General features: G+C 39.9%; 1 long non-coding RNA gene across 1 annotated transcript; it reads left to right on the top strand.

Moving 5' to 3' along the window:
* Window positions 1-5,178: 5,178 nt before the first annotated feature.
* Window positions 5,179-8,133, top strand: LOC113409199. The gene is made up of 3 exons (XR_003370469.2): window positions 5,179-5,258; window positions 5,987-6,095; window positions 8,082-8,133. It is a non-coding gene; the product is annotated as an uncharacterized LOC113409199 (long non-coding RNA).
* The last annotated feature ends 896 nt before the right edge of the window (window positions 8,134-9,029 follow it).

Below are 9,029 nucleotides of genomic sequence, written 5' to 3'. Positions count from 1 at the left end.
TTCAGGGGAGGGGAGGAGGGGGAAGTGAGCTGGGGGAGGGGTGGACAGCTGCGGGGCCGGGCGGCGTGCTAAGGCTGCAGGGGATGGGGGAAATCCGAATGTATGGTAGCCCTAGGTTCCCTGTGCAAAACTGAGTAAAATGTCTTTATGCAAGCGCTGCAGGCTAGAGACATAATGGTATATTACTGTTAAGTTTTTTCTTTGGATCTGTAATTTAATTGATTAGCTGCTGTTAGCAATACTGCCTTGCATTGAATTCCATTTGAGGTCTGTCTCATTTCCTTTTTAATTTAATTATATTTTTTTAGAACTTAACGCACTCCACAGTCTTTAGTATGCTTATAACTTTTCTAAAAGGGCACGTTACATTTATCTGTTGTTTTTATATTACACAGTTGCTTATTTTCCAATGACTTCTCACTTATACCAACCACCCCATGAATCCTCTTTATGCTTCCCTAGCCACTCCCCCTGGACATTGCTTTTGTTACCATCAGCTCGATCCTTCTCTATTGTCTGAATTACTGTCAGATTAGCTAGGTAAAAAGCATTATCCTCACTTGGTGAGCTGGTGGATGTGAGAGCAACAACACACAACTAGATATGGGATCCAATTATGACAAGCCTCAGGAGGGGCCTAATGAGGCACAAAGCTGAAATCTGAAACCACCTGAGACTTGTGGGTGTTCCAGTGTAACCTTGCTGCTTTGAATTTTATTGCTGCTTTAGTTTATTAAAATAAAAACACTCTGCAGATAAAGAATTTGGATGCATGAATTTTTTATTAGACAGTTCAGTTATGATTTTAGTTATTTTATATTTATGATAGTGTCCATGGTTTCCAAACTGGAGCAGGGCTCTATTCTGTTGGTGGTTGTATAAAAATGTAGGGAAGATGTGATCACTGCCCCTAAAATCTTGCCTCTCATTCTCCTCCTCTTCTCCATGCCATTTTATAATTGTAATTCTACCCCTAGGATTATTATTAATTCTGCTGCACCATTTGTTTTTGAAACAAGAGTTTTTCAAGCAACTTCTTGGATTAACAGGGAGAGCAGGGAGTCAGGGACAGTCAACCATGGGTTAGAAAGACAGTGCAGGACACATGGGCTGACTGTTTACTCTGAGATATGGAAAAATTGGATCAGTTCTTATAAGTGGTGCACTAAGAGAGACCAGATCTTAATAGGAATATAATTAATATTTTCTGGTAAACATGGATAGACAATGCTTTTAAAGATGACTGACTGCCTTCTTAATCCATTTCTGATACTTTTAATGAATGCTGCTATTGAGTTTTATAATGTCTTAATGGTAAGATTGGCAGGAATCAACTTCATCTTCCAAATAAGATTCAGTCCTCCCACTTCAAGAAGTGTAAACAATTTTAATATAAATGCACATCTTTATTATCAGTGTTATTCTCCTTTCAGCCAATTACTGCACCTCATGAATAACCAGAACTAAATTAATTCACTGATTTACTCCAACGGGGTTGAAATCTCATTGGAATGCCTATTTGGTTAAGGTTTTACTTTCCTCTTCTCCTTAGCTGATATGTATCAACTATTACTGGACATACACAGATGAGAATTAAGATTGAAAACTGTTATCTGGAAATTCTGAAAGTTAGGGTTTCTGCTGCATTCTTAGTCCTTCTTCCATTGCTCAATCCAGTAACTTCTGAGGCAGCTGTAACTATGTGTGTGTGGGGGGGGGAGGGGGGGGCAGAGAGTTTGGATATAGAACTGATCTAGGCTTGGTGGTCGCTTCCCCCATCCCTGCTTTACCCACTACTTAGATCCCCCACGTGGCTACAATGGCCTCTTGGGGGGCACCACATAGGACAGGAGCTCCCCAATCTATCCAGGGCAGAGTCACAACCTCCAGGAGGCAGGCAGACAGATAGGCAGCTGCCGTGGCTGGAAGTAGCACATCTCCCTTTTGCAGACGCTTAGGGCATGTCTGCGTGGTATGACATGCACTAGAGGAGTATGATTTCTAAAGAGCTCCAGTGTGTTGGCCCCTGTAGATCCTGCTGGTGTGAACAAAAATTTCTCTGTGTGTGTTAATGTAGTGTTTCCTGCACTATGTTAATGTGGACTAGGGAACTTTTTGTTGGATGCACGTGAGCCAGTTAGGGTGCAACACATAGATGTGCTTTTGGAAATCACATGCCTCTTTTGCACATGACCACACAGTGTAGACAAGCTCTTGAGAACCAGCTTGGAGAACTTTATAGCATTTCCTTTTTTTAAATTGTGAGTGGGTACATACTCATTTCCTTTTGAGAAGGGGGATTTTTCTCTGGGTGTGTGTGTTTGAAAGGAGGGCTCTTCAGGTCAGCCACTGTGGGGCAGGTTGGCTTGGACACATACAAAACATAGGGGGATACAGGAACAGTTTAGAGAAACTGGTAGGTATTTTTTGTTTTGTTTACTAAGTTTTGTGTCTTAACACTTTGTTCATATATCCTCTATTGATTTACTGTTTAACTGTCTTGTTAGTTAGATTGTAAGATCTTCAGGGCAGGAACATTGTGTTTTGTGAGGCATCTAGTGTATCTTTGGTTTTAGTAGGATTTGGTATGTGTACCATTGTCTGGTACACATAAAAGCATGAAGGTGTTGCTGCAACAGGAGTTACCACTGGCAGTAACACACATATCTGGGTATCATCTTTGTATCCCTTTTATACATAAGCAATAAACACCTTTGCTAATCTATTTACAAGAAATCAACACCTGAATGAAGAACAGCTGCTCAAACTGAAACCAGGATAGGTTGAAATGATACTGATTGGAAGGGGGAAATGCTTTTAACTCACTGGAATGCTGATCTCTCCTCCCATCAAAAGCATCTGTTCCTTGTTCATCAAAGTGGTGTGAAAGCTTAGGTCCCAATGGATCAATCGTTAACCCTTATAGTGACCATGGCAAAAAATTGCTTTCTTTCCACTTCATAGATAGCTAGGAACTTTCATTCCCTTTTTCTCAGATGAGGTCCAGCAACAGCTATATAAATATTTGGCAACACTAGAACTGGATTATCAGAATTCACTATAAAATCTCATACACACTAGAGAATTGAATCAATTGTGTTGCACCAATTTAAGCACAGACTTCTTGTGCAACTACCCTAACACCGAATCATATTAAGAATACTTGTAGGTTTGTTCCACCTTCCCATTAGGACTAAACTGATTTACTTTCAGTGCTTTTTGGTACCTATCCCTTAGTTGGTGTCAGAACTCTCAAAAGTAGTTCCACAAACTGGTGGGTAGATGCTACCATTTGTGACTGGTGGACTGTTGGACAATAGCCAGAACTAGTTGAACAGTTTCAGCTATCCACACTGTTGCTGAAATGATTCAGAGTGCAATGGTTTTTGGTCCTGCTGTAGCATAGTCTGCTCCGAACAGCATATGGTATACTCATGAACTGTTCTGGGCGCTTTTGTGTGCGGATGTGAGGTGTATTACAATGGATGGAGGGAACAAACTGCTTGGTACCACAGTAAATGTACTATCGTAAATGTGTCTAGTGTAGACAAGGCTTAAGAGAAACTGAAGATGGAAGCAATGTAGACTCTCCAGTTTGTGTAGAGATCAGTGATCTCAGCAGGCCAAGCTACCATAAGAACATCACCACTGGCGTTATTAACAGTCCCCAAAATTAAAAATAGTTTGAATGTACCAGTAAATGTCCTCAGTGTAGACAAAACTAATGTGCTCTGCACTGGCTCATGGTTCATTTTCAATGTCTATTCAAGGCCTTACTCCTTATCTTCAGAACCATTAATGGGTTGAGATCCAGCTATCCAGTATATCTGTATTTACTTCTGTATCCATTACCTACCAGGACAGCTATGCTTTTCTGGGACAATAGAACTAACAAAACCTATCATGAAAGATTGGAGGTAAAGTATTTTCGATCTAAGGATCTCAACTGTGGAATAAGATACCAGAAGAGATTAGACCGTTTTTAGAATACACTGCAAACCCAATTTATGGTGATTGGCTCTCTTGGCCGACGTCTACACTACGAGCTAAGGGTGTGATTCCCAGCTTGCATACACATACTCGTTCTAGCTGTCATTGAGCTAGCGTGAGTATAAATAGTAGTTGTGTCTGCAGTACCATGGGCAGCAGTGGCATGGCTTAGCTGTGCTGAGTACAAACCCACTGATTTCAGGTGGGTTGTACTTAGCGCAGGAACAAGGGGCTGAGCAGGACTTTCTTGAACAGAGGGATGGGAAAGACTGGGACTGCCAGAGCAAGGAGACTGTTATAAGGCATGTGCACAAGGCAGGCAAATTAAGGTTGTGTGTTCAACCTTAATTGCAGCATTTCCTAGTTTTTTGGGTGCTTGACTTTGCAACTTGAACTTTCTTCTAATGTAGTTTTTTATATATAGCATGAGAGAGAAGAGTTTCAGAGGTATCAAATTCTATGTAATGATTTCAGCTTTTAAATTTCTCTATTAAACATACCAAGATGTTTCCAAACAGGCCAACTATAAGGTTCTGTTTCACTTTGTGTATATAAAAAATGAGAGATTTTTGAATTCTTGAAGGGTACGTCTACACTGCAATTAAAAACCCATTGCTGGCCTGTGCCAACTGACTGGGGCTTGGGCTAAGGGGCTTTTAATTGTGGGGTACACGTTCTTGTTTGGGCTCCAGCTCGGGCACTGGGACCCTGTGAGGTGGGAGGATCCCAGAGACCAGGCTGGAGTCCAAGCTGGAACATCTCTTCCACAATTAAATAGCCCCTTAGCCCGAGCCCCGTGAGCCTGAGTCAGCTGGCCTGGGCCAGGTGTGGGTTTTTAATTGCAGTGTAGAGATACGCTAAGAAGTGACTAATGAATCTTTCCACAACAAATAAATAACACAACTCAAACTTCTTTCCTCATTAGTCCTAGTTTTAAGAGGAATTGTTGCTGGGTATCTATGTACAACAAAAAGCAGAACTCATAAAGAAAAAACTGTTTGAAATGTTAAATTTAATTTTTTGCACAGTTAAGTGGCTTCATGACTGCTCTTTAGTTCCAGATGTGCACATTTCCAGCTGATTGTGATACAGACTAAAAATCCAGGTATGCTTTATGAAACTCTGGCTAGGCAGAGTATCAAAATTGGATGTTTATGCTGTTCTAAACTAAGCTGTTGTAATATTTATAGGTTTACAGTGTTGACTGGAGCCAAACTAGAGGAGAACAGGTAGTGGTGTCTGGTTCATGGGATCAAACTGCCAAACTGGTATGTCTGATTTTTATAGAAGGTCAGCACTGTGATTTGTTTTGGAACTTGTAGTTCTTAATTTGTGTGGGGAAACGGTGTCCTCTCTTATGCAGTTTTCTGTCCCTTCTGCTTTCCTCTTTACTTAAACTGATGCTGTCATTTTTTTTTTAAATTTGGCTTGCTGCATTGCCCTTCATATCTGTACACTTTCAAAACACATGAGTTCTTTCAATGATGTGTGTTAAAGGGAAGATCCTGCAGTCCACCATGACATAGAATTCCCAAAGAAATCCCTGGGAGATTTTGGGCTAAACTATTTGTAAGATGGGGCCTTTAGACAGATACGTTTTTAACTTTTGTTTCTAATAATATAGAAGCATGCATGCCCGTTAGCCCCAAAATATCTAAATAGCAGAAAGACCAGACACATTTCAAAGGATAATTGAAATATTTTCAGTTTTGTTGGGTGCCCAGATACTGTTTGATGGACACAGTAAAAATATTATATTTATATCTATCTATAATATAAAAATATTGAGAGATTCTGGTCTCTTTGCATAAAATTTTTTAGTTTCTCTGTGAATGCATATGTGAAAACCTCTTCTTTTTATTGTACAGAAACCCCAGTAGAATAAAAGTGTACATTTTAATAGCCACCTTGGAAAGTTGTGTTTAGCCCAAAATAAATAATTGATTTAAGTATTGCTATTCTCCACCTGCAGACTTTTGTTTTTCATTTTATTTAGTGGGACCCAACTGTGGGGCGGTCATTATGCACTTTTAAAGGCCACGAAGGCATCATTTACAGCACTATATGGTCTCCGCACATCCCAGGCTGTTTTGCATCTGCCTCAGGTAAATATTATAGTAAAATGGCATTCAAGTCAAAAGAGCCTGCATTGTATTGAATTATTTCTCACTTTGTCCAGCAGATGGTGGTGTGTATCATATTTTTAAAAATGGAGAAAGAAAAGAGAAATGTATAGCCATGGAATGGATTTGTAGGTTCTGTTGTGATCCTTAAATCACTTCTGTTGGTTTCTCAACTGGGATCAGCAGTTATCTAGCACTTGCTTCACTTCAGTGATCCTGAGGCAGTTTTTCACACTATTGCATTTATTCAACTCCCCTTCCCACTCATAATTTTTTGTTTTTGGCTGCTAAGATGTGCTTTATGCTTTCTTGTATATTCTGACATATCTTTAAAAGACTGTCTCCAAAACCATGGTAGCAGTAGACCATTTGCCCTAAAGTATGAGACCTCCGTTTAAGATACACGGTATAATATACTAATATGTATTGCTGTGCCCTGTCCTCAGGAAAGAAAATCAGCAATTTTACTTTTTCTGCCTCCTGCCAGTTTTGTAGATCCTGCTGACTAATACAAAAAAAAATGCGTTGAGTCTCTTTGGGGCCAAATGAAGGACTGCAAAGTGATAAAATTAAAAACCTGCAGCTGGCCCAGGCCCGTGGGAGGGTCCCAGTGCTCAGGCCCAAGCCGGAACATCTACTCTGCAATTAAATAGCCCCTTAGCCCGAGCCCGCTGACACAGGCCAACTGTGGGTTTTTAATTGCAGTGTAGACGTACCCAGAGTTGTCATATGAAAGAAACTGATGCACTCAGAATACTGTTAAATCTCCCTCTTTATATCCAAATAAAATATATGATGTTCTACTGAATAAATTAACTCCATCAATGAACTTGAATAAAAAGCAGAGGGTTTTATATGGAGAAGTATCCTTCAGTTTTTTTATTATTTTAAATCTGTACAAAATGGCTTTACAATGGTAGACATATAATGGAGCTTTTCATGCCGTTAGTAATGACACATCCATTGCTATTCTGTCCAGTAAACGAACAACGCTGATGGTTTCTTGCTCTTAAGTCCAAATGGCATTTCCTAAAGCATCTCAGACAGTGCATTTTCAAGGTGATCACTTCACTTTTTGGATGGTTAAAGGTATTTTGCCCTTACACTCAGGATAGAGGATGGTGTTGGAGCCAACTAACGTCTACTGTGGCACTAGGTCTTCTCCAGTTGTGGTGGTGGAGGAGAATAGGAGACGGGGATCCTCATTTTAGATTTTCAGGATCCTCAAACTTAATAACAGAAATAAAAGGTCAATAAACTTTGTTTCACTAGGAACAAGTGCTGGCCTGAAAACTTGTCACACAGAAATTTTGACCAGAATAGGGATGGAAGGGAATACTTGAACTTCCTCCTCTGCCTGTTTTTTGGACCCCTTCTCTCTCCTCCCCTCCCCCCTTCAGCTTCATCCAGAAGCGTGCTGAAGTGCTTTAGATGAATCATTTGTGTGATGCACACTCACACACACCATGAAGTTTCAGAATTTTAAGCCAGAAATTAGTTTCATGTCCCAACGTCTGTTGCTTTTTACCTGTTAGGAAAATGGTGTTCTCTGTGGTTCACAATTTACTTATTCCACAATTTAAACAAAAGTTTAGTCCTGATACAAACTTAGTTAACTTTGAAGTGTTTTGTTAAGCATTTGGCACTGCTATGGAAATAGATAGAGGACAACTATTGTACACTTCTTTTCCTCTGCATTTCAGTCCTCTTGGGGGGGAAAGTGAAAATAAGTTTGTTCTTATCTAGTCTCCTTTTGTGAATGCTGTGAAGGTGGGGAGGAAGGTTCACTACTCAAAAAAGGCCCTGGGCTGGACCAGTGAGTTTGTTTCAGGTCTATATTGAGACTGAGTCCTATATCAGCTGCCTGAGAAAGCTGGAACTATTCTATATTTGGCTCAAGCTGATATTGTTAGTTCCTTGGTTCTAGGGATGATAAATTCATTTTCAATGTATTATTTTTCTTTTAAGAAAATGGGGGAGGAGCAGAAAAGAAGGGGATCCCTTGCCATGCTGAAATGTAAGCCAAATGAAAAAAGGAATGAATGCTACCTGAGAAATATTTAGTTTGATTAAAAGTCCTCAAATTAAGTGTCATATCAGTGTGCTGCAAGATTCAACTGGTGTGGAGTGGACAGGAGAATGGAGTATGTCTGGCTGGTATTTCAATTACATTAACGTTTATTTAGTAGCTAATATACTTGCATTTCACATTTTGAAAGATGTGTGAGGCACTTCACAATGTTGCTATTATTGTGTGCAATGGTTTGTACTCAAGCTGGTTATTTGATTGCCTCTTATCTGTTGTTGTTTGAAAATATTAACAAACAGGAGCTGTTAATTCAGTGTATGTAAATAAATTCTATTCTGATGTCAATAGCAGTTTCTGAGCTGATAAAATAAGCTGGGAGATCAGGTGGACGTGCTGCATCAGCTCAGGGGCCCAATAAATGTCTGGCTGACATCGAAAGACCAGTCATGTGGAAAATGTGATTAAAGACATGACATAAATAACAACGGCCTGATGGCTAAAAGGGTTTAATGACTCATTGTGTCGTTTGTCCAGAAGGTCTCTCTTTCTACCTGGAGACCAAAGTGATGACTAGCACATAAAGAAGGTGCCAAATGCACACATTATTAGCTTATAGCCAAATGTAAATCAGTGCAGTGCAATGATCCTCAACCACTGCAGAGCAATCGATCGTGCCTGGTTCTTTTAGTTCACTATAGAATCATCCTTTATAGAGTCAACAAATTCTTATTGTCCTTTTAAATTTGCCAGCAAGAGGAACTAACAAGTATCTTTTTTTTCTAATTACATAACAGTGATGCTGTCCAATACTGCACAGCGTTGGTAACTTGGAAATGAAGAGTCTGTTCTGTACTGGACAAAGCCCAGCAACGCTTAGCATAATAGCT

This window comes from Terrapene carolina, unplaced genomic scaffold (genome assembly GCF_002925995.2).
Source record: "Terrapene carolina triunguis isolate 2854851 unplaced genomic scaffold, T_m_triunguis-2.0 Scaffold30936, whole genome shotgun sequence".
NCBI classification, from domain to species: domain Eukaryota; kingdom Metazoa; phylum Chordata; order Testudines; family Emydidae; genus Terrapene; species Terrapene triunguis.
Note: the sequence above shows the minus strand (reverse complement) of the source record. Positions and strands in the feature narration are given on the sequence as shown.